The sequence below is a fragment of the Arvicanthis niloticus genome, chromosome 15, assembly GCF_011762505.2.
Source record: "Arvicanthis niloticus isolate mArvNil1 chromosome 15, mArvNil1.pat.X, whole genome shotgun sequence".
In the NCBI taxonomy this organism is placed as follows: domain Eukaryota; kingdom Metazoa; phylum Chordata; class Mammalia; order Rodentia; family Muridae; genus Arvicanthis; species Arvicanthis niloticus.
The window spans coordinates 66,747,326-66,774,740 of NC_047672.1; the positions used below are offsets into that span (position 1 = coordinate 66,747,326).

General features: G+C 36.7%; 1 protein-coding gene across 6 annotated transcripts in view; it reads left to right on the top strand.

Moving 5' to 3' along the window:
• The window catches only part of Cacna2d1 (calcium voltage-gated channel auxiliary subunit alpha2delta 1), a 395,918-nt gene that overhangs the window by 110,119 nt on the left and 258,384 nt on the right, over window positions 1–27,415 (top strand). The window lies entirely within an intron of this gene.

A 27,415-nucleotide genomic window follows, 5' to 3' on the forward strand; every position in this document is an offset into this window, starting at 1 on the left:
TGATGTGTCTCCTTCACTACCCACAGTAGCTATTCCTTTATGTCATAATACCTAGTATTATGGTATGTTATTTCTTATATACTTAGAATAATAAATCACTGCATTTTTTATTATATATAATCTGCTTGAGACCTTTTTATTAATTCTTTAGGTGTTTCTGGTTTCAGGTGTTTTTATGGACAGTATGGTAAAGCTCTTACTTTGAATGAAGTTTGTGTTTTATGCAGACCCCTGATTTCTCTTGTGATGCAATGTGTTCCTTGCTCATTGATTTCTTCATTTATTTCTCGCAATGTCTCACGATGCTGCCTCTGTAGCCTTTGATCTTCTTTCTTACTAGAATCTGTCTTTCCACAGTAGCTGCAAGCACTGCTTTGTACTGAGTTGATTTGAGGTTTTGAATAATTTTTATAATTAGTGGTAAGTTTAGAAGAATTTTATTTACTACAAATAGTGTGGAACTATTTTCCCTCACACACATCTTGGTGGTACAGGACTGGAATTTCAAGAGTGAGTATTCAAGGTCGTGAGCACTCAGAGCTGGTGCTCTCCGTCCAAATCTGGTGACTTCCAGGCCAGTGAGAATCCCTGTCTCAATAAAATGATGGGTGGTGCCTGACAAGGGACACCCTGGTTTGTCCTCTGGCTTCCACACAAATGCACTTACACAGATACACAGACACACTCACAAACAGAGCTTCTGTAATTTACAATGAAGCTTTGACTTGTTTTGAAACCGAGTCCCTTTTTCTGCTTGGTGTTTGCTAATCTATCAGTTCTGCATGTTGTTTTTATTGTGGTATAGCACTTAGCAGTAATACTAGCAGACATATGTGGCTATGTGGGAAGATCATGTGTGCAAAACCTCTTTATGCCTCGGCTCTATCCAACCACCCAGATAAATCATTGAGGTAGTATCTTTCTTCATAGATCATTTATCTATATTCAATATCATACTTTTGTATTCTTTTTGAGATTATAATATAATTACATCATTTCTCCCTTCCCTTTTCTCCCTCCAAACTCTCCCATTTGTGATGCCTTGCTCTCTGTCAAACTCAGGATCTTTTTCACCATTAATTGTTGTTACAGGCCTATGTGTGTGTATATACATCAATATAATGTTACATGGGATGATTCTTTTAAAATGAGATTTTTGTGTATGTGTGAGTATTCATCTCTATAGATGTGTGCCCATGGTTTTGCACATGTGTATACATGCACTTGGAAGCCAATAGACAACCTTGCTTAAGTGGAAACATTAGATATTCACCTTTGGGTTTTTGTTATTGTTATTTTTTTCATTTGGGTAAAATGTCTCACTAGGTGAGAACTCACCAACTAAGGTAGATTGAAAGGGCAGGAAGCCCCAGGGACGTCTCCACCCCCAGCACAAAGGACCAAATTCATGTCCTCATGCATGCAAAGCAGGTACTTACTATACTGACTGAATCATGTATCCACCTTCCAATATGAACTTTTAAATAAGTGAACAGTTTATCTTACTTGACCTATACATTTAGGAAAAAATCTTTTAAAATTTGTATATGCTCCTCAACTGCATGCATAAACCATTTTTAAAACCAAGTATCACCTTTTAAAATCTTAGATATTGACGTGAACTACAAGCCATAAAGATGAATGTTAGAGACACAAGAATTCATATTCATATGCATACATTCTTAAGTAGAATACTAGCTAACAGTGAAGCTGTAAGTACTAGGAAGGTACACTGCCAATACACAGGAGGCAGGGACTTAACTGCCTTCCTTGGTGATAGGAGGCTTTGAACCTTGCTATAGTCACAATGAGCACACACTGAACTGAATAGGAGTTTGTCAAAGATTCATGGTTACAGAAGTGCAGTATGCAATTATGTCTCTCTTGTAAATTCACTCAACTCCTCCTTGCTTCCTTCAAGGTTTCTAACTCTGCCTTCCTGCTATTTAATCATGGTCCCTTAAAGCTTCACTTACTGTTAAGGCTTGCGGTACTTAAGGCTGCAAAATTTTAACTTGACACATCGAGCTAACTGATTCTAGTGTCAGCAGTGCTCTAGGATGTTGACCCCATTAAAAAGGGTCAGTTATCTTGACAGCCTTTGCTGTTCAGTATCTGCATGTTAATCTTGTATGCCCGTAGTTTTCCCTAGCCCTTCTGCCTTTTGCTGTCAGAAAGTGGTACTGTGTTATAGCGCAACAGTGACTCAATGGTGTTCATACACTGCAAATCACTGAACCATCTGTCCTGATAAATTTCAAAACTCTCTCCCCAGAGCAAAATGTCTGAGTCATAGTACAGTTACGGGTTTGTTTGCTTTTCCTGGGCATGATTAATGACAGGTGGCCTGGGTGTTCTTTTTGAAAATTTTCATTTATTTTCCAACTGTAATTGTAGTTTTTTATTTGATAAAGGTGTATATATTTATAGTATATAACATGATTCTATATACAGATATATTTTGGAATAGATAACTCTTAGATAATTAAATGCATATTAGCTTATATATCTATCCATATTTTGATAAGTACATAAAGTAAAATCCACTCTCAACATTCCTCAGAAGTATAATACATTGTTAATAGCTGTACTTCTATGCTTTATATGATGTGTTTCGACTAACCTCCCAGATTTAACAATTGATCCTTTAATTCTTTTATATGACATCAAAATGTTACATTTGGCATATAATATTCTTTTACCCGGTGCTAGAATGATGCTCAGTCACCAAGAACATTTCATATTTATCTAGAGAATCCACGATGGGTTCTCAGCACCCACACCGGGCAGCTTACAGCTCCCTGTGACTTTAGCTCCGTTGCACGTGACTGTCCTCTTCCAGCCTCCTGGGACCCTAGTACCAGCATTTACATCCTTACACACAGATGCAACGTTAAAAATTAAAAACAATCTTTAATATTCTCTTTTTTCCAGAGTAACTGATGAGATAGACAAATGGAGTCAAGAAATGTTCTTTTCTTTTTTCTAAAACAGTGCATTGCCTTTCATTTCCTGTTCTCATTTTGTGCAACACGGAATTGACTTGGTAGGCTTCTCATTACATGCAAAATTATTAACAAATAATGGCTATATGTATCTGAGTAATCTGATATTTATCATTTTAATTTTTCAAAATTAAGATGTAATTACACAATAATTTTATTTTATTTCATTATTTATCTTATATATGTAGATATTTTGCTCACATGTATATATATATATACTCACATGTGTGCCTGGTGCCCTCTCAGGCTAGGTGAGGCCATTAAATTCCCTGGTCCTAGATTTACAGATGAATGTGAGCTTCTATGTAGGTGCTGGGAATTGAACCAGGGTCCTCAGAAATGCACACAGTGCTCTTCATCACTGAACCATCCATCCAGCTCCTCTTTCGATTCTTATAAAATGAGTATTTCACTGTGTGAAAACATCCTGAACTAGTTTCTCATATAAAACAGAAAGTGAAAAGATATAACTTTCAGTTGTGAGTTTATCTAAAACCATTGTTCCATTTCCAAAGAGAAAGACTGATCTGCTATTTGTAGACAATTATTTAGAAGTTTATTCTGTGTGCTTTGCCTTCTTGGCTATGTATCCAAGTCCTAGTTATTATCTTCATTGTTCGAAGGAGTCTATGGCACTTAATTTATGAGCATAGTGTCCCTAACTCATGAAAGTATGTTTTTAGCATTAGGAAATTGTAAATGCTATGACTATTAGTTAATCTCATTCTTACATTTAAATATATTTCTCTCCCAAGAATAAAATATCTTATCCCAGAGTACAAAAATCATATTTCTATTACTGTAGAAAACCCAATCATTGTAACACTAAGTAATAAGCCTGGCCATTGTATAGAATTTTCAAATATGAATAGCTGAATTCACAGATTAAAAACACACTTGAGCTCCTAGCATGGGGAAGCAGAGGCATGGGTCTCTGTGAGCTTGAGGTCAGCTTGGTCTACATAGTGAGTTCCAGGACAGCCAGAGCTAAGTCGTGAGACCTGTCTGGTGGGAGTGGGAAGGGGAAGAGGAGGGAAAGAGGAGAGGGTGGGGAGAAAAGACTATGGCGATGTTATGTGAAAAGAGTTTCATTTGTTAATTTTTCTCATTTTGTTTTATACTAAAAAATACATTTTTATACTAAAAACCTTGATTTTGGTTAGTAACCATACATTTGCTATCAACTTCCAAGTACTTGCTAGTCTTGAATCATAAATATACAAGGTATTGTATAATTGATATAATCTGTGTTACTATTAACTTATTGAATAGTGATGGTTAGAATAAGTACATTTCTTTGTGCTCTCTCTTAAGTCCCCTGTACAACATCTACAGACAGAAGTTTCTAGTATAGAAGAGAAAGTTGGATAAGGTGTGCTTTAAAAGTGTAGAGAAGCTTTATTAATGACATGAAAGGGCTTAGATGGTTTTAGAATGATGCTTTAAGAAATAAGAAGCTTTTAAAACCATCTTCTTTGCCTCACAGCTCTGAGGGATTTTAGGAATTTGAACCATAAGTTGTCTTTCAAAGATCAGTTGCAAAATAAAACTAAGGAAGTAAGGATTAGTTGAGAATGTTCAATGTTTGTTGTAGTCTCAGGCTCTTCACTGACCTCAGCCCTGAACTGAACCCAAGGGCCTCTGGACATGGAGATATGGGATCAGGGTAATTGATTCATGCTTCTAAAAGAAGAAACTCAGCACCAAATGTTTGTGCCTTGAGTGGTAAGATTTCAGCTTCTTTCCCCCTTCATTCCTAGAACCAGAGAGGCATTTGGAGATATAAGTTCTAGAACCCGTTAGGCCTACATTCTGTAGTAGTACACCCAGGAGCTGCCTGCTGCTCACCCTGTGTGGCAGCTCACAAATAAACCAAACCTGTCTGTGTTCCAAGTGTCTTGTTCCGATAGTGTTTTATTCTTAAGTGTGAATAGGCTGGGATCTTTTACCTGGGGCTGGAAAGATGCTCAGTTATTGAGAGCACTTCATTACTCGTAGAAGGATCTGTGATTGATTACCAGGACCCACGCTGGGCAGCTCACAGTCCCCTGTAACTTCAGGTCCATTGGATCTGACTTCTTTCTTCCACTATCTTAGGGCCCTAGCATGAGCATAATGAGAAATTTGTTTTGACAAATGGCTGAATCCGAGCCAGACTCAACCTAAAGAATGGAAGAAAAGAATAATTTAAAAAAAAAATCAAAAGAATCTTTACTTACAAAATAAACCAAATGAATTGGAAACAAACTAGTCAGCTTTTGTAGCCTTGCCTTTGCATTCCTGTTACTCAAAAGGTTGAGAGAGGAGGGTTACGTTTGTCGCTATAGGCTACTTAGTGAGTTCAAATCCAAACTGGTCAATTTAGCAAACCAATGTCTCAAAATAATAAAAATAAATAAAAATTTAAGTGCTGGATAGTTGGTTCAGTGGTTAAGAGCAGCACTGGATGTTCTTCTAAAAGACCTTAGTTCAATTCCCAGCATTCACATGGCAGTTAACAACCTTCTGTAATTTCTAGTCCCAGGGGATCTGACACCTTCTTCTGGCCTCTTTGGGCCCAAGACAATACAGTGCTCAGATGTGCTTGCAGGAAAAGCATCCCTAAAAATTTTACAACAACTAAATTTAAACAAACAAACAAGCAAACAAACAAAAACTAAATGAAATGTCACAACTCACTGACAGAGTACTTTGTTTAGCAGGTGGTGGGTTCAATACTGTTGGTGTGGGAACAAGGGAAGAGCAAAGCAATTGTCTAAATGTTAGCCAAGTTCCAGACCAGGGGTTTAGGCATGCTGAATAGGTGCAAGACAATTGAGATATCTAGGAATGATGTCCACAATGAAAATGTGAAATGAATGGATTTCCCAATGTGTTAGACCCTACTGAAGTGATCGACTTTTCCTTTAGCAGGCTTGAGACTTTACCTCCAGGGAAATCAGAAGTTATAAAGGAAAGGAAATGTGATCATAGCATATTGCATTGCTTAGCTATGAATAACATGCCCATTATCATAATCATCTCAGCACTGAATATTGAATTCCCTAAAAATTATGATTACTTATGCTGGAAAAGGAAGAGTAGGGAAGAAAATGTGCGTGAGTGACTACACGAGGGTTTGTTTTACAGTCGAGAGAAAGGAGGTGATTCAAGAAAGTCAAATCTGGGCTCAGTGGTTAAGAGCACTGGGTGTTCTTCCAGAGGTCCTGAGTTAAATTCCCAGCAACTACATGGTGGCTCACAACCATCTATAGGGAGACCTGATGCCCTCTTCAGGCAGGAAGATATATATACATCTTTAAAAAGTCAAATCAGCTTCAAAGGACACATATAATGGTTCTTTGGCTACTTATTAAAAGTAACTTAGTTTTTGCCTTTATAGTTTTCAAAAACTGGAAGCTTTAACCAAAGAAAGCCAAATCTATTGAAAAGTTTTCTTGTCTGTAAGGTGTTAGCAGGGAAAAGGGTATGGGACAGGTGTGTCACATAGCTTTCAACATAATAATTATTATTTTTTCCTCTGAGCCTCGAATACCAGGCTGGCCTGGAACTCACAAAGATCTGCCTGTCTTTGCCTCCATGCCACTGGTTGACTTTTAAAAAATATCTATATTATATGAGAAAATTAAATTTAATTCCAAACAAATCTATTGTATATAGTTAGTAATCGGGAATGCATATACTACATTTGTATTGCTTTTAAAAAATGAATAATTATCTCTGCCCCCTGCCCAACATTAGGTTAAATTCTTGCATTTCCTATAAGTTTGTGTTGATTCTAACCTAGGGTGATACTGGAGAAAGTTGTTTCTGTTTTCTACTCAAGTTGTCTATTTTTCAGCTCCCAAAGCTTGAAATAGCAACAATGACCATTCCATCTTCTATGTTTCACCATGCAAAGCTGTGAGCCGTCTTTTCACATTTCCTGTTTGAAGCTTGACCTTGTACATCCCTGCAACTTTAATGGGTGATACAGTCATTGCTTTAGAAATGGTGTTCCGTAGTGAGTAGTTTAAAAGATCCACGTTATCACCTTCCTGGGCTGCATTCTCAGCTTGGCTCCGAGAACACGCTGCTGGCCCCATTCCTGACATTAGCTCCACCAATGGCCAGCTGGTTCCCTAACTAGGACCTGTGCTCCCTCAAACCTCTCTAGCAGCCATTGGCTGCCCTGGCTGTGCCCTTTCTCTGCTCACCTTTGTTGACATGTATGGAAAACACCAGACAGCCTTAATATTTTTAAACTAGCCAGATAACTCAGTGGCTGGGAGAAGAATATCCTGCCCCAATCCTAGCAAATAGCTCATTCCATCCTCCTTGGCCTCTGCCCATGACCAAGGCTACAAACTATAGGTGCCCTGAGACTTGCATATCTGCCACTTCTTTCTCTCCACATCCTTCTCTGACTCCTCGCCTGCCCTTCTTGTCCTCCAGCGACCCTGAAGTCCCACCTTTTTCCCTTCACCCAATGTTTAGCTTCTGCCTCCTTTATTGACACAATCAAGAACCAATTAGGGAATCAACACCTCACCCTATAGTGTTCCAACTTTTTTCTCTGTTTTAATACATTTTCAACTTAAACTTCAGAAATAGAAATAGTGATGCAAGTTCTACTTTAGATAAACAAGAAGAACAACAACGAGGAAAATTAAAGAGAGGCTGAAGCATGCTGTTTTCTATGGGGAATAGGTGCCTTGGTAATGATACATTGTGACATCATATCCAATGCCTTTAGTAAGATTATTCACTCAGCAATATTTACTAATCTCTAACATATATAAAGTTCCCTGCTAACATATCCTGATATAAATATCTGAAACCAAGTTTTTTTTTTTTTTACTTTAGAATACATTAGTTTAAAGGCTGTATTTATTAGAGTATTCATAGATTTGGGTGCAGTTTCATAGATATAATTAATTGGTAATATACTTGTTGCTAGACAGTCAGAGTAAATGAAATGAAGATAAACTGTATTTGGTGAAATGTTTATTTTTCTTCTTTTTTGTGTTGGCTCAGGGAGACTAATTTTACTCAGAGACTTATTTCATGAAAGATAGAAATTGTGCATTTAGTTCCATTCTTTGGTATTACAAGTCCTTTTATTTCTGTGTCCATCTCTAGTCCCCTTTTACCTAGCTCTTTATTCTGAGTCTCTGCAAACTTCTATAAGCAAACAAAAGCAACTCCAAAATGAATAATTCATCCACTGTATTGTACCTTGAATTGGCATATCTGAGAGCAAATAGAAATCCTATGTGTTCTTGCAGGAAGCCTTTTGTTCTCTTGAAAAGGAAAAAAATAAACGAGATGTCAAAGATGTTTGTACTAAATTATGTGTATGTTGGCCCTTGATGCCTAGTCATAGTAGGAGATATATTTAGATGTGGCTTATACCTAGGTGTCGGTGTACATTTCTTCTGCATGTGATAAATTCTGATAACATTATTTTAACTTTCAAGTCATAATAAACAAATAGCCTTCATTCTTTGGCTTAGAAAAGGATGAATACCTAAGTGCTTCAGTTAGCTCCCATGGAGATATACAACTGTGTGGAACTAAATATTTGCACTCTGTGGTCATGGTGACTTTCTGATAGGTAGTAGCTGTTGGAGGCTGGCTACATGACTGTGATTTATTATTTAACTATTGGCTGTGTTCATTACCGCAGGGAGCCACTCTTCCCGCAGCTCCTTTGAGATCTACAACTGTCATAATACTTTGCACAGTGGCTTGGACATCATTCTCAGTTGCTGGTTCACTGTGAACTCCCCCAAAAGGGTTCATTTTCATAACCTCTTTGGAACACAGAGAGAATCCATGCCTCTGCGTATTGACTCTGTGATACCTAGTGTGTTCATAAGAGCACAAAACCGCAGGCAGCTGGTCTTTGGGGCCTCAGTTGTCAGATGGGAAATTACAGAGTGCTTCCTGAAGCTCTAAATAATTAAAATTAATACTGGAAGAAAATTTACACAATTGGCATCAGATACCTTGCAGATATGGAATATTAAACTGGTATCTTTGAAAGACAAGTGTGTATTTGTGAGACACAAATATTTAAGTAGGAATAATGTTTAATTTACTTAAACTACCTAATAAAATATATCAATTCAATAACTTAATAAAGAAGTTAAACATTTAGTGGTGTGTGTGTGTGTGTGTGTGTGTGTGTGTGTGTCTGCTTCTTTGTAGGAATTTATGTGTAGTGTAGCTTGGTGCCTATGTATATTTATGACTTAGAGAAGCCAGCTTATATTGTGCATACTTTTTTCTACCTTCCCCTCAGGCCCCTTAACTTACCACACAGTGCTCCCTTCTCTAAATATTTTAGGATAGTTACTTTTGGAGCATAAGGGAAGAAATGCGACAGACATACCTTTTTAGTAAAGATGGTATACCCTTGAACAAAGTTTAGTGCAGAAAAGATAAAGCCTTAGAGCTGTTGGCTGTAACACTGAAAAACCTATTACAAAATACCTGGGAAATGGAACACATGCACTCTTATTATTAATTCACTATTTTATTTATTTACATCACAAATGCTGCCTCCCTCCAGCTCCTCTTTTGCAGAGTTTTTTTTCCCCCCAACCTCCTTTTCCACCTACCAAACCCCATATACATTCTTGACCCCTCATACTGTAGACAGGTGAGCACCTGAAACCCATGACTGCTCCTGTTTCTTGGGAGGCTGAGGAAATCTGTCACCAAAGTCATGATCAGAACAAAACAATGGTTGTTAGGTTTTAACTCTCCTACCTTTCTCTTTTTAGATTTGTTATAGCCAGTAGCTTGCTTTCCACGTTATTTTAATCCTGTGTATCATTTTTAAAAGGCCTGTCAAAGATGTCTGGCCAATATTTATGGCAGTTGAGTCATTAAGAATCACGTGATAATCTCGTAGCTCGGAGAGTGGAATGCATTTTAATACTATCATTTGAGAATTTGGGTCAGCTCTCCTGGGAGCTTGGAATTTGATATTCATTTACTTTCTCAGCTGCATTTTCCTTATTGAAAAGACAGTGCAGTGGAGCATATAGTACAGATGTTGTGTCTGAAAAAGAAAGCAAAAAACAAACACAGTATCCAGTTGGCTGATCAGGAGAAAAATGTAATGGAATTCATAATCGTTACTTTGGCCGAATGCACTGGCCAAGGAGCATGTATTCCTGAGGCTAGTGACCTTGCTGGACACTGACCTGGCTAAATAGAATGGAAGATGGTAAGAAATTGGGTTTTGGAATTAAAAAAAAAGGGAGGGTGGGTTTCTGGTGTGCAAGTAGAGGAACAGAAAGCCTAAGCAAGATTTACTACATACAGATTGATTTGTATGTCAGGGGCTAGCTCATCGATCTTGAAGCTATTTTCTTGAAAACTATTAAAAAGGAACATAAACTGTACTCATACTAATTGTAACCACCCAGATTGGAGACAGATGTTATTATAACACGTGTTCAGAAGGCAGTAATAGTAAATAGTAAATGAACTATAAATTAGATCAGTTGATAAGGAAAAAGTTAGTCATTGATCTGTGTGTGCTTGTTGACAGCTGTAAAAAGCGGAGAGCCCATGCTTGTCTTTCCTGTGCTTTGACATGGAGTCCATTTCTTTTCTATAAACAGGCCATGTATCCCTCAAACACCCTTCAATCAGCAAGAGAGGTACTGAGCTTTCTGATGAAATAAAAATATCATTTTTTTTAAAAAAAACCATTTTGTTTAGTTTCATTCTCCTCCTTCTCCCCTTTTCCCCTTCTTCCTCCTCCTCTTTCTTCTCTTCCTCCTCTTCCTTTTCTTCTCCTTCTCCTCCTTCTCTCCTGCTCCTTCTTTACCTATTTTAGATGAACTAAAGCAGTGGTTCTCAATTTTTCTAATGCTGTGACCCTTTAATACAGTTCCTCATGCTGTGGTGACCTCCAACCACAAAGTTACTTTTTTTGCTTCTTTATAACTATAATTTTGTTACTGTTGCAAATCTTAATATACATATCTGATACGCTGGATATCTGATATGTGACCCCAATGGGGTTGTGACTCACAGGTTGAGAACTGCTGAACTGAAGGATTTTAAGGCCAGATGAGTTATTTAGACATGATCTAATCTGCTCTCCCCAACAGACCAGGCTCCATCAATATGAAAAGTCAATGATTCAAATGACTCAGAATATGGAAGTAGAGAAACTGGGACAGAAGAAAAATAACAAAATGGATGATTTTGATAATATTGCTTTGGGAAGTTCTGGAACGTGCATTCCTAGACTATAAAAAGACAGAAAAATGTACATCATTCCTTTAAAAACCTTTGCCAACCTTTATGTGCACACTAGTAAATTTGTTTATATGAATTAAGGAATTAGTTTATATGAATTAAGAAATCTTGTGAGTATTTGTAAAGAAACTCTCTTTCAGAAATCTAAGAAAAAGGCAAAATTGATGAAGTGAAAGGAAGAGAGGACCAGCACAAACAGGTAAACAGAAAACAGAAAAGTTAGGAATAATACTTGTTTCCCAATCCTGCCATCTACCCTCCAATTAAGGAGGATATTTCTCATGCTCTCAAAACGCTCTACTCCCCAAATACCTAGTGCTGCTCTATGGGCTAATGAAGGCTAATGGGCGGGAAGCTATTGACAGAAACGGAGATACAAGGTTCCTAGATGTGGCAGAGGAGGAGGAAAGAGGAAAGGTGGGAGGAGTCGGCATGATATAAGGGAGTCCCCTACCTGACAATATGAGAACCAGACAGGGGCTCATGTGTCTGTGTTGTCATTCATCAGAGAGAGAGAGAGAGAGAGAGAGAGAGAGAGCGCTGAGTGAGAGGGTGTGGGTTTAAGGGTTTATGGCAGAGTTTTCCTGTTGCCAGTGGGTGTGGACTGGGGTTGGTAACTGGAGTTTTGAGAGGTCCATGAAGACCTACCTGGCCCTGGGTGGGTAAATATTTTTAAGGACTATTTTTTTTTAAGTAATTAGATGTGTACATATTAGGTTTATTTAATTAAAAAGAACCTTCTGGTTATGTATGTGTTGCCAAGGAAATGCGAGTTACTGTTGCTCTAGCAGAAATGTTCCTGTAGTTTCTCCAGTATTGGACTTAATGTCCAGCATGTTGGATTAAAAGGCCTTTGGGATATGATTAGGTCATGTGGGCGCTGTACTGTACTTCCTATTACATCACTAACCATGGGGCTGCATATATCTCAGTGGCAGGCTGTGGAGTTCCCTCTGGGTAGATACAAAAGTGAGAAATAGCTGGGTCATATGGAAGCTCTAAATTTTGTGTAAAAGCTCCAAACTGATTTACAAAAACGGTTGTCTGAATTTGCCCACCGTCAACAGTCAACAGTGACTAGGATTTCTTTCTCTTTCTATCCTTTCTAATATTTGTTGTCAAGGTAGTTGGTGATGGCCGTTCTGATTGGGATGGAGTGGAGATTCAAGTAGTTTTAATTTATATTAACCTGATATTGAAGGACAATGACAAATTTAAAAAAATAGTTATTGATCATTTATAGTTCTGTTTTTCGAAACTGTCTATTCAGTTTATTTGCCCATTGGTTTTGTTTGTTTGTTTGTTGTTGTTTCGTTTTGTTTTTGTTCCTTGTTTTTGGCTTTTCAGTTTCCTTGATATTTAATTTCTGCAGTTCTTTGTAAATTCTTGCTACTAGCTTCATGTTTAGAGTGAAACAGGTGAAGATCTTCTCCCACTCTGATGATTGTTTCCTGGGCTGTACTGAAACTTCTTATTTTCATGCAGCCCCACCTGTTGCTGCTTGGGGAGGTTCCTAGGTTGTTGGTGTATTATTTTAATCTTCTTGCCTACTGGAGTATCCCGAAGTGTATTCCCCTGTGGGCTTCTGTAAAAGTCCCAGTGCTTCCGGTTTTAAATTAAGGTCTCTTTGATTCATTTTTAATTGACTTTTATAGGTGAAAGTTAAGAATCTAATTTTATTATCCTACAGGTAGAAATCCAATTTTACCAGCACCCTTTGTTGAATAAGATGTCTCTTTTTTTTTCTAATGTATGTTTTTGCTTCCCTTTTCAAACATTAAGTGGGTAAAACTTTGCTCTTAAATTTCCAGGTCTTCTATTATTTGTCTGGCATTCTTGCTGTTTCTATGGTAAACAGGGTTCTTTGACATTATAGCTCTATAGTATAATCGAGGCCAGCTATTGTGATACCTGCAGCAATGCTCTTACTCCCAGGATTGCCTGAACTGTTCTTTTGAGGTTCTATATGAATTTTTGTATTATTTTTCTAAACTTGTGAAGTAGGACACAGGAATGTTGCGAGGCATTGCATAAATTGTGTATATTTTATATTCTGTATAATTTTGGTCGTGTCTTACGGGTTTTGTTGCTATTCTAAAATAACTGCTCCAAAAAAGCTTGAGGAAGAAATGGCTTATTTTAGGTTTATTTCAGAGTTTTCCTCCACATTCTAGTCTATTATCAAAGGAAGTCAGGAACTCAAGGAAAGATCCTGGAGGTAGTTCTAGTTGAAGAGACCATGGAGGAATGCCACTTGCTAGCTGACTCCTAGTGGCTTGCTCAGCCTGTTTTTACTATCAGCTCAGAGATGACACCACCCCACAGTGGAAAGGGCCTCTAACATCTATCAGTAATTAAGAAGAGAGAGAAAGAGGGGGGAGACAGGGAGGCAGATGTTCACGTGTCTCCACCAGTCAAAGATAGTTGATATATCTAGGTTGGGCAGTGGGTTACACCTCTGATTGAGCAATACCAAATTTATAAAGCCTTTGATTAACATTTTTAAAAAATGTATAAGTGCAAAAAGGACAAGGGGGCATGGGATAGGGATTTCTAAGGGGGGGATGGGGAAAGGGGATGGCATCTGAAGTGTAAATAAAATATCCAATAAAAAATGGGAAAATTATTTCCCACATAATAATAATAATAATAATAATAATAATAATAATAATAATAATAAAAGAAGATGCCCTATGAACTTACCTACAACTCAGCCTTATGCAGGTAATTCCCAATTGAAGTGTCTACCTCTCAGATGACTTTAGCTTGTGTCAAGTTAATAGAAAACGAACCAGCATAGGTAGTTGTAGACATTTTTACAATAATACTTCTACCTATCTAGAAACATACAAGGCTCATAGTTTAGCATGTACTGTGATATTCATTTTCAATGTCTTGGAAATATTCATTGATTTCTTTGGTTTAGATATATTCCTAATTACTTAATATTGAATGGAATATTCTTTGCAATTTCTCTCTCAGTGAGTAGGCTACTAGTATAAATGAAGGGTACTATTTTTATTTTGATTTTATATCCTGAACCTTTACTATTAGTGTTTACTAAGTTCAAAAGTTTTCTAGTAGACTCTGTATTTGTGTTGTTGAAAACACTGGAATTACAAAGTATTCTTAGAATACTTTGTAAATTACTGCATGAGAAAATGTCACACATTTTGAAATTAGGGTTCTTTTATAAAATTATAAAGTCAAAAAATTCTGAAAGTGAAGTGACTATTACCTTGGATAGCATTGACAATTTTACTTTTTTATTTTTTTTTGTCTTGCTGATGCTAGAGATCAAAGCTAGAGACTTGTGTATATTAAAACAATACTTTCCCCCCGAATTATATATACCTCATCTCAAGCCTTGTGTTGAATTTATATAGTAGGTGAATTGCTGGGTTTCATTTATAGTGCCTTGAAGAATGGATATGCTGTCCCTAGGGTGTGTCTTCTGCCCTTCCCCCACAGACACCGTTAAATGGATCAGAAATAATATAAAAGACCTCACCTTAGAATCTGCTGCATTGTTACACATGTCTTGGCAACCGGTTGTATGTTTTTTCCAATTTTGTGATTGTTATTTATTCTATATTTTTATTAATGAAAGAAAATCATAAAAACATTTTTGGCAACTTGAGTATTAGTTATGAATGTAAGAAAAATGGATAATTTTACAGAATAATGAAAAACCAGTCATGTCCTCTTCTCATAAAATTTTACCGACTATCTACAATTTTTAGAAAGCTACAATATTTTTGTTTGTTTTTTGTTTTCTAACTTCTCAGATACCACATTGGTTCTGAAAAAAATTGTAAGGACAAATTCAGTTAATTGTGAAATAGTGCATATTTTAGAGGGTGGAAAATTCTGGAAGATATTACTATGTGATTCTATCAAACTTGCATAACACAGTACTTTCTTTTCAAGGTATTACTTTGCTTGAAACCATCATATCCTCATTTTTATTTTGTAGCAGATAGGAACTGTCAACTGAACAACTCAGCATCTGAACTTTTTGTAGATCTGTTTGGTTGGAATGATGCAAACCATTTAATGAAATGTAGTTCTCTGTCTTTACCTAAGTGCCTAGCTCTAATAGCCTAAGGCTGGGTTTTTAAAATCATGGTTTCTTACTTTGCAGAGGACTTGTGCAAAAGCAATCCCATCAAGGTAAAGTTTACATCTGTAGAGGAATTTTATTCTAGTAACATGGCTGCTCTTGTAAGGGATCACATACAAGATCTTCTAGATCTATATGATCCAGCTAGAATTCATACAAACTATATACCTCTAACCCTTCTTGCTGACATACAGACATATCCTTAGTACATACCTTTAGTTTGTAGACGGAAACAGCTATGTTTAAGAGTGACATCTAGTTGAGGAGTAGACAAAGTGACTAATCAGAGAAAGATTTGAAAAAAATGAGCCAGAGATAGGATATATCCAATTCTCATGAGAACAGCACAGGAAAGAGGCTACTTAAGGAAAGAGAGAGAGGGAGAGACGAGAGAGAGAGAGAGAGAGAGAGAGAGAGAGAGAGAGAGAGAGAGAGAGAGAGAGAGAGGAGAAAGGGAGAGAAACAAGGGAGGGAGAAGGAGAGGGAGAGACAAAAACAGAGAGATGGAGGGAGGAGTAGGCAGTTTTTCCAGGACAGGTTGCAGGTGAACACAAAATGAGCCAGAGGGTCAAAAGTAGCAAGAAGACTAGAACAGATTGCCATAGTTTGAGGCTAGGCAGAGCAATTCAGTCAGAAGCTGAGAGAAGTCAGTTTGAATCAGTCAGCTTGGAGAGGACTTTGGGCCAGGACAGCTGAGTAGAACCAGCCAACCAGAGTTCAGAAAGATTTAGAAAGGATGAGCTTCTTCAGCAGCAAGAATCCAAGATGACACTTACATCTGGTGAATAAAAGTTACTTTTACACATCTCTTCTTCAGTACTTATGAGGAAAGGAAACTTTAATTTTCTACTTGGCAAGTAAATCTGTGGTCTATGGTTTACTTGATTCTTTGAAAACAGTGTTGAGATATTCAGTCAGATAAGATGTGGCCTCTCTACTTTTTCATAATCAGCTAAATTCCTTATAGATTAGATTGACTGAAGTTGGACTTTCAGTTATTTTCAATGGAAAGTAACTTACCTGATATTTTCAACCTATGGAAACCACAAAACTGGATTTGAATTTGCCTAGGTTCCTGTTTTAGCTTTGACTTGAAATGAACTAGTTATATAAATGAGTGGAATGATATGATGTAAAATCTAGTTCTAAGATCATTCCAGCATCTTGTGGTCATAAACCAACTTATGAATTTAAGATAGGGGAAAAACCCCAGGATATCTGAATTTTAGTTAAAGAAGGAAGTCATTAGTGTCTTCTCTCTGAACTGGAGTAGTCTTCTTCACTGCCTTCCAGGCCTTTCTTAAGCAAGAAAACAGATCTAGCTTTGAGAGGAGTGGACACACTGGTATAGTCTTTGGATATGCTAAAGTCTAGATATGCTAAAACCACACAACAAAGGTTTGTTTTGGAAGATAGTAACAAGGCGAAGAAGAAATGCCACAGAACTCTTACATTAATTCCTGGAGCCCTTTGCATATCTCACTGGTGCTTTGTTCTTAGGATTGTAATTGGTAATTCTTTGCTATTTTGTCACTTTGACTCCTATTTTCCTTATAAATTATGTAAGTATTTATGTTATCAAGCATGCATTGCAGCACTAGCTTTACATGCTTCATTAGTGACTTGTCATTGAAGCTAGGAGGCTGGGAATGCAGCTTAGTTGGACAGTACTTATTAGGCACAAAGCCCTGAGTTTGTTTCCCAGTTGTCTGAATCCGTGTGGTCCTGCAAAGGTCCTGCAAATTCGTAATCATAGCACTTGGGAGTTGGAGGCAGGAACATTAAGAATTCACTGTCATTCTTGGTTATATAGCCTGTCCACCTTCAGAAACACAAAACCCTGTCTTCAAAAAAAAAATGGAGAAGGAAATTGAACCTGACCCAAATATAACAACTATTGTTACAAATTTTTATTTCACTTGTAAATAATAAGAAAATATTGATAATATTTAAAATTAACATATTAATTGCTATAATTTTCTTATTAAAATAAAATATTTGTTTCCATTTAAGTAAATGAACATCTTATTTTTTATTAAGCTACTTTTTTTTCATATTATTTGAAAGTGATCACATGGAAAATTGCATGACTAGCACAAGACTTTGTGTTTTTACAGATAGCCAAGTCCAATTGAATTTGATCATTTAATCAGGGGCCAGAGACCAGATCACATGAAAATGATGAGGGCTCATTTCTCTTGCCATAAGATACAATTTAATTTCTGTTTGCTCAAATCTGAGCTGGCAGCCTGGCAAAAGTGTGCTGTTGAACTGGCAATGTGTGTTTGCTAATCCTGTGTACACTGCAGTTCTGGATGCTAGAAGGGCAGAAGGGTTCTGGTACCCATCGGTTTTCTCAGAGCACATTCAGTTCAGCTTGGTGTCCTTCTTTGAACATGCAAGTATTTCTTAGAACTGGTAAACTTAAAGATCATGAGGTAAGTAAATATTTTAATAGGAATATTTGTTTGCTCTCCAAATACTGATCTGGTCATGTGCTTGGCCTGTAAATTAGAACTAAGTTTTAATTCAGGAGGGAAGAAAGTATTGGACCTAATTCTCCCTATAAGCTTCCCTGGATGATAGACTGGTGCTAGTTAATGGAAGGTATGAGACCTTAAGCTGCAGAGTTGTAAGAGAAGTGGAGTCATTTTACTTGGGTTCCCAGAAACCCTTGACACTATCAAGAACCTACTGCTGTACTATGAAGACTCAAGAATGGATATGCTGAGCAAGGGGACCTAGACTACTCTCGACTCTCAAATTTCAGCCCCTGGAAACTGCTGACAGCAAGATTGAATTTAATTTCAGGATACATGTTCAATGGAAGTAATAAATCTCTAAATCTGAAGTCTTTAATTATTATTTTCTAAGTTATTATTAATATTTACATGAATTTTTATATCACAAAGAAATAAGGGGATTTACTAATTTTGTGAGTGATTTAATAACAGTGTTTTAAATTTACTTGGAGTCTTGGTTATTGGAGTCTTGGTTATATTTCTATGCTGTGACAAAACATTGTTACCAAAACAAGTTATATAAAAACAAAAACCATGAATCCATGTGGGAGGAGAATGGCAGCAGCAGGCATGGCACAGGAGCAGTAGCTGAGAGCTTTCACCTTGGTCTAGAAAGAGCTAACAGAGTGGTATTGACTTCTGAAACCTCGAGCCCACCCCCAGTGACACACCTCCACGAATAGCACCACACCTCCTAATCCTTCCCAAACAGTTCTAACAACTGGAGGCCAAGCTTATTTAAATACATGAGCCAATGTGGACCATTTTCATTCAAACTGATCTACTGGGTCTCAACTCAAAGACAGAAATTTCTTATTGTCCAAAAGATATCCAAGTTTGTTTGTTGATTTCAATCTATCTGATAACTAATGATGTTGTAAAACTTTTCTAAATTGCCTGTCATTGGTTGTACAAATGGTGTCAATATGATTGAAATGTTGATATGTATAGGCAATCTCCTGTATTTATATTAAATATATTATTAAAAGTTGAATTGTGAAAGTTACCATACATGGTAATGAGAGCTATAATATCTGGGTTTTTTTTTAAATAGACTTTAATTATATAGCCTCAAGTTACATATATGTATGACATGTTTATTATTTCATTAGTAAACAGTTTCGTCTCTGTTTATGATTTTATATAGCCAGTTGCTATTGGAGATTGGTCAGTTTTGTTAGTTCAAATTTATCATTGTTACAATTCAATGAATATAGTTATATCTATGCTTTTGTCCATAGTATCAGAAAATTTACCTTTCTGATCTACAGGCATTTTGTAAAACGAAACAAGAAAATCCAATGAATGCTGAGATGCTAAATTATATGGATACTACTATACATGCAAATGTAAAATATCTATGTAATAAAATAGCTGGCTCTTATATACTAGCTCTTTGAAGCCCTTTGTAGCTCTGTAAATATCTAAACATCATTTAGTATTAAAATATAGAGGGGGATGTTACAGAATATTATATCAAATAGTCCATCATTAGTAAAATTTCCAAATGATGGTTCACTACTTCAATTAACATAGTTAACAGCAATTAATATTGAAATACTTACTTTACATGGTAGGCACATTTATTGAAAGAATATATTGGGTGCTTAACAAAGTTTAGAACTAAATTTAAATCATGCTGAATGCTTAAGAGTGACGGTAGAGAAAGAGATATTCTCTTTACCACCCTTAACAGAACAGCAAGGTTTATGCTGCTACTATCAGCACTGAATAACTGTCCCCGTGACTGCTGACCCATAAACCACATGTGACTGCTATGGCCAGCATAATGGTCATCATCTTTCATTGTTGAGTTGCAAAAAATCTATGGCAAATAGAAGAGAGACCAGCCTGGGTTACATGAGCTACATGAGACCCACTCTCAAAATAATTCATTGAAAAACAATGAATGAGCAGCTGAATCTGAATCTCCAAGCCAGGTCTAGTTGATTGGCTCAACCAGTATGAAGAGTCAGGCAAAAGATGCTTTGTATTCCAAGATTCAAGCATGAGTAATATCTCACCTCAGCCTTGGAAAGGTGTAAGTTAGCTTACAAAGACCTAAGGAGTTCTCCATGCTGTCTGAGTTCTCTTCTTTCAATAGCTGCCTAACGAGCAGAAGTAAATAGATTCAATTCAGTTGAAGCTTATGTTAATAAAATAGTGTTTTGATTGATCTCCCTGTCAAGAAATGGTTAAATAATTATTTAATTGGTGTTAATGCAAAGAAGAAAATTAGAGTGGAGACTACTGATGCTCTGCCATTTTATGAAGGACATTTTTAATAAATGGCAGAACAAAAGTATACAAATACGTGTTCTTGGTTTGTTGTTTAAAAGTCTATTATGTTGTATAGAAAAATTATTCAATACATGTTGGGTCACAGCAAATATAACACCATCTTAAAAATGGTTTGTGCTTCAAGTATACACTCACTGCCTGACGCTTACAAAATAAACAAATATTTGCCCTCTGAGCACTGCTGTTTCTTGCCTTCTCGTGTGTGTTGCCTTTAATCAGTACAGCAGCATGAAGTGTTGCCTAAGGAAAATAATTACAGGTTTTCAGGGGGAAATGATAGTGTCGAGCCAGCTCGATGATATTTGTCCCACTGGAGAGAGTGGGAAAAGTAAGTATACATAAACCCTAGGTCCTTTACAGGAAGGCCCCTTCCAGAGATAACGATAGAGTGGCTTCCAGAACTGACAGAGTCAGAGACAGGCTGCTAGGCGGTCTACCTCTGCTTGGGGGGATTGCTATGCTATCTATTCAAGAAGATCAGAGAAGTAAAGAGGAAGTGTTGTGTAATGCTAAACATGCCACTTGCTGGCTCAGAAATGGCTTGAGTCTAAAGAAGTGCTTATAAGAAAAATTACATTGGAGTTTGGATTTTTTGGGAGATACGTTCACTGTGGCATTGCTTCCGGTTCTTTCCTGAAGCAACATGATCGGCCAAGGATCTTGCTGTAGTTTCTCAGTGAATTTTGATCTTTAATTGAAGCAATAAATTTATGCTGTGACTTAATTGGCAGTGCTGCAGAGCTGTCTGCTTAACAGGAAGGAAGGCTGTGCTGTGGGCACGTGGGGATGTATTTCATATAAAATTTGTTTAATGTTTGCCGGGGGAGATTAGATCGTGAGCAAGTTATTTTTTATTCAGTGTGCTTTTATTGACACATAGTTTAGGTCACAGTGTGCATCCTGGTACAGAAATACATCAGGCTTATAGCTTCCTCGTTCATGGCAATTTCGCAAGTGCATGGAACAAAGCATATTGAATGGTTCCCCACTTAATCATTTCTGAATGTGTGCTTTCAGGAATTAGGTATGTGTTGATTGCCTAATTTATGTCAGTGACTGATCTGGGGGCTGGAGTCAACAGACAACAGATAACTGTCTACCTTATGGAGTCTGCATTCTAGAATGCTGTGTGTGGAAGTTTATTGTGGTAATACAAGCCTCTGCCCATTCTTCATTTTTTTTTGATATAACATAAGCTATTTTTATTGGATATTTTATTTACATTTCAGATGTTATCCCCTTTCCCCATTCTGTGCCCCCATAACTCCCATCCCATCCCCCCTCCTTCTGCTTCTATGAGAGTGTGCTCCCACCCACCCACCCACCCACTCCCACCTCCATGCCCTCAAATTCCCCCACACTGGGGCATCCAGCCTTCATGGGTCATTACTGAATTGTATATGAAGTTCCCTACATTGCAGGGTCCTTGTCATATTTAAACAGTGATGACTCGGCAGTGACTCATACTAGTAAATGACGAAAGCTACTGAGTGGAAGAGAGAAAATTATAAAGTAATTTATCTGTAAAGAGGAAAGATGGTGTGAAGAAGAGTAGATGATGTTCACCAGTCTGGACCGTAGCATCCGCTTGCGTGTCCTATCATTGCTCTTGCTGAGTTCTTGCATGTGCCAGGCACATTTGCAGGCACTAGCCGCAGCACAGTTGTAAACCAGGTATGTTTTTGGACTACAGTTTTATATTTTATGAGTTAAAGGAGATAACTGGTAAACCAACAATAAATGAAGATAGAGATGTTTTCTTAGCACGAGGTGCTCTGAAGTTTAGGCACGTGAAGTACATAGCTGTTAGTTTATGGCTTACGCAGACTTGAATGTGGTAGTTTACAAAGGTCTTCTTATCCTGAGCTTGGATGGAGTAAAACGAGTGGGCATTTATAGATATTACAATGCCAGGCTTGATAGAGGGAGTAGTTAATGCAAAGGCCTTAAAGCCTCAGAGCCATTCTGTGATCTGGGTCAGGAGAGCCGCTATGGCTGGAGTTAATAAGGAAGTGGGAGAAGATCTCCAGGAGACTCTCCAGGGCTTGTTGGGGGACATGTGACATATGGCCTTGCAGAAGAGCTTGCACATTGTCCACTATAGTAGGACTTTTTTTTGTTCACTGGAAATAATTTCTTTCTTGGTATAAAACTGATATAGCTAAGCAGAAAGAACATAAAAATACCCTGAAATCATCACAGAGATAAAATTTTATCAAATTCTCATGCTTTTATTTGCTTTCTTCTTGTTTTACATTCACATCATCATGCATGTGTATGCAATGCATGAGTACACATGATTCACAGATGTGAAACTTTCTTATTCCATTGGGTTTGTGCTTCCCATATGTTTAACATCAATTCCCTTTTATCTATTGTATTGAAAATATATATATAAGAGAATATTTAGAAGAGTTCCAAGGGCTTGTTAGGGGTCAGATAGCATACAGCCTTGCCATCTGTATGCACAATGTTGACTAATAGTGTGATTCCTGTCATTAAATATAAAAATAAAATAAAATATAAGCAATTATATATTAAATATAGCACATAATAAATAATGAATTATAACATTATAATAGTTGGTTATATTATAAAAATATACTAATACCCATGATGGTTTAAGAAGGGTTTTGCATTTTTAGAACCACTAATATCAATCCCATAAGTGTTTTCCTATGTAAATATAATTTAAAAAACCCTCTTTGCTTGGCATAAACTCCCAAAATGAACCATATTCCAAGGTATGTTGCTGTTATTATAAAACTATGTTAGGGCTGACTGTCCACGTGGCATCTCTTACTGTTAAAATGATTTTTATAAGATTTTAATGCAACAATGTTTTAATATTTTACAGATTATCGTTTAGAAATTATGTTAAAATGTCATCAATTCCTTTTACATTAATTATTACAGGTTTTATTTGAAAGAAGCTTTTCATTCTGCAGATGTATTTTAGTTTTTGTGCATATCATGTAGGCTAATCCATCAGGTGTTGTGTATCATTCCAAATATCATTACGTTGTAAGGGTTAAATTAGAATCAGGGAGGAACCCGACACTCAGTAGAGTTTTATGCTGTAAGCAGCTGTCTCCTTCACCTGCTACTTACCTTATTCCCCAAAATCTTTTTATCTCCTTGGCGCCAATTAATAACTGTCTGTCTGGATTCCATGTTCTCTCATCTTCTAAATGAGGATAATAAATTAAGAATTTTTTTCTCATGTTTCAAACAGAGATTGTGTATGCTCAGGGGCCAATGGTCACTTGCTGGCTTGTGGTAGGGTAGTGGTAAAAGTCTGATGACCAGAATAAGCATTTTGAAAACTGGCAATTAGGATTATCAGTTAGAGCACGTTAGTTTATAGATGGAGGAGATATAGAAAATTATAATTATAAATTCTGTTTTTACAAAGTTTATTTTTTAACCTTTCCTTTTGATTGAGTATTATGTAGCTAACACTGGCCTTGAATACCTGATCCTTTTGCTTCCAACTGAATGCACCTATAAGACTGTCTTAATATACATTTGTAAGAAATGGGGCATTAGATCTACACATACAGATAAATATGCTGACTTATAAATTGGATAGATAATTTAATGAGCTTGGATATGTCTGTCTTTTATTATCATTTATATGTGGGAGGCCCCTAAAATAGGCGACTGGATATAACTGTAAGTCCCTGCATTACCTTTCTCTTTACAGAATCAACTCTTAGATAAATGATTAGAAAAAAATAATGTTTTAGGTATTAGAAAGTGAAAAATGGGTTTCAGGTAATGCTAGGTGGTTGAAGAATAAGATATAATTTTGTAACAAATTCATTTTTGAGACAGCTACATTTGTACAGATTTGTACAGAGCCCAATAAATTTTATAAATCTTTCCTAAATATTTTTAATTAAAAAAATTGAAAACTAAAAAAGAGAACTCCAGAGGAGATTGAATCAGCTTCTGGATCTCCATAAATCCCCCAATAAACCAAAAGACCTATTGCAAATGGGATTTAAAACTGTCTTAAATTAAATCTAAAGGCTGTTTTTGTTAGAGGCATTAAAACTATCCAGATACCAAACAATAGGAAAGGATAAATTTTTAGCATGCATGGGCAAGGTTTGGCCTCGGGGATTTTACATCAAATATGACTGCGTTTGTATCACATTAGAAAAATTGTAAAGCAGTGCTTAGAAAGAATTTACACAGCGAGATGTAGCATTTCAATTTGAAAGCTAGTGCTTTGGCTGTGGAGAGCAGATGCTCAACTGTGGATGGAGAGACCTGATGCAATTAAAAGATGTTTTTAGGTGGGAGGAGATCATTCAGCCATGTATCGCCTGTCAGATCCACCTTGGCCAGCTTTCTGTATGACAGATGCAGTTAGATTTTCCTAAGACTATTCAGCCAGCCCTTAATTTGGCAACAGTTCCTCCAACAATAACTTATAAGACCTGGGTTTGAGAGGGGATTTACATGCCCCTTTTTAATATGGTAGAGATCTGATGTGTTACAGCCATGATATGAGCGTGCCTGATATTAAAATAAGACCAGTGACTTTTCAGGAGGGTGGCACAGATTGGCCTTTGAAAACAATAGTAAGAATTGGTACCTCGGGGACTCTGGTACAAATTAAACCCATATTTTAATCTTAATTATATCTACTTAGATAAGCAGATGTGGAGAAACACAGATCCTTAAAATAAGGGCAGACTGTCTCCTTTTAGAGTAAACAGTTCATTCATCAGCGGTGTATCCTCAGTGACAGTAATTTTATTTTATATTTTCTATGTTGGAGATGGGGAAGCAGGTGTGTCTTTACTAGGAAAGTGGAGCTCTGAGACATCAAGTCATTTACTGGAGGCACAATTTGATTCTACTGATAGGCACTCCCTAGTCCATTCTTTTTCCTTTTCTTCATTTCTCTTCAGGTCAGAGGCTGGCAACATAATTAAAATTTGAATTATTTATGAAGAGCCATTAAAGTGGGTGGCGCGAGGATTAGTCAGAAATGGCAGAGCTTACACCAAGCTGCATTTCATTTACTCTTACAGTGAAGGATGCACACCTCAATTCTGGGCTTTGAAAATCAGCATATCAAATTGCAGCCTTAAATCGAAAATTGTATAAAACATTGTAACCTTTTATGTTGAAGAAATGTACGTATCTATAACAATACAGTTCAAAGTGAGATCTTTTTCTGTCAATAGTTCATAAATATTGAATAGTAATATAATTACCAAGGGGTATAATTTTTTTTGTAGACTTATGAAGATGTGGTTATCAGGGTACCCATGGGTATCATTAAGTGTGCATTTTCTATTTGGACAGGGACACTGAAACAGTTCTGAAACATCTGTTACCACCACGAGATGTCGGGAAGCAAAAGAAATGGAAATGGGTGTCTGTTTTGTGAGAAACACCAGAGTCTGTCAACATGAACACCATTTTTTTTTCAGTCTGCCAATTAAAATGAGCTGATGGACCAAACACAGTTTTTGAAACAGTGAGAGCTTGTATATTAATGCTCTATTAGAACTTCTTTTACATTTCAAATGAACACAAAAGAGACATTACCCCCATTGTGGGGGTGAGGGGTGGCACACTATCACACGTCTGGGGAACAAAAGATCAGGCAAGAGTTTTTGTTTGCCACACCCATGGAGGGATGTGTTCCTGTCATTGATTGGCATATCACATTGTTACTCCTTGAATTTCTCTTCTCTCCATGAAATAAACAAATGAAAAACCACTTGAGTATGATGGCTAGGAGGCTTGGTAATGCTAAAACTGAGAATGATAAATATACCACACATTTAATTTTATTTCTAATGCATATGTTTGTGGATACCACTGATCATAATGTAGCAGTACTCTTTTGATAAAATCATAATTACCTAATGTATTCCTTTCGATATTCATTTTTTGTTTCTTACTTTGCTCTGTGGATAGGATCAAACTCCTGTATGTTGTTTTTTAAACTATGCTATCAGAGAGGAATTTTTGTTTGTTTTATTCTGTTTTGTTTTGTTTTGGGGAGCTTTCAGAGATGCTTGGAATATAACCCTACTCAGTTTTTATCATCTGAGTTGAAGCTACAGATCTACCTGAAACCCAGTGCTCAAAGCGTGGTTGTCCAACATGACAACACTTTGCACACAAGAAAATAAAAGATGCATTAATTGGGAGAAACCATGGCAACAGCTTATGATTTACATTGATTTCATTTATACTTGACTTTGTATGAATATTTTTATAAGGAAAAGAACATAGAACGAGAGACCATATCTAAGATTTTTTAGAGACATGTACACATATTGACAAGAGGAGGGTTCATAATACAGTGCAGTTTGTCAAAGTGTGTTACCATACACCCACGTTCTGTCATATGCTACAGATAAAGTAGTTCAAGCAGCTCTATAAACTCAATAGTGTTGGACACATAAGTGATATGATGACATCCTACATTTATAAATTATTTAGTTGGGTGCCTCATATGAACAATAAGAGTAGAAATATTCTTTGGACATACTTTGGGAAATCCTGATGTAGTTATTCAAAAGTAGATTTTGCAATTGTAACTGCTAGAACAAGTTGTGTTTCTATCAAGTGAGCAACCCTAGGCAAGCTATGTAACTTATTTGAAACCCAAGTTTTTACCTGTCAACAGGGGCCTGTGTTAAGCATAGAAGCATACAACATGAAAACTCTTAGTGAAGTCTTATCATATGGCCACTTCCTAATAGACCGAAGATACTCATATCTTCAAACATGATTTCTATTTTCTTAGGACTAACTTCATGTAATTTGGTCTTGCTTGAATTATTTTCTTATTACCTCAAGGAATTTCTTAGTTCCTGATAATACTGTTGCATTTGACACTTAGATTTCTTTACACATCTTTTTAAAAAGCATTATGTGTTCTCTGGTTCCATAAGAACCATAATCTCATAAAGATTATCAATTAAAACATAGATATAATTGATGATTATGTTATACTGGCACTCTTGTTTTTCATTAGCTCTTGTGAAAAGGAGCCACTTTTTGGTTTTGTCTGTTATTGCCATTGTAAAATACTACAAGTATCCTCAGTCTCATGGCCATCAAAGCACATGTGTATACAAAATGTCTCTTTGAGCTCCACATTTTAAAGAACATAACTACTTTAGTCCCCAGTGTTTCTGTTTATGAGAAAGTAACAAAGG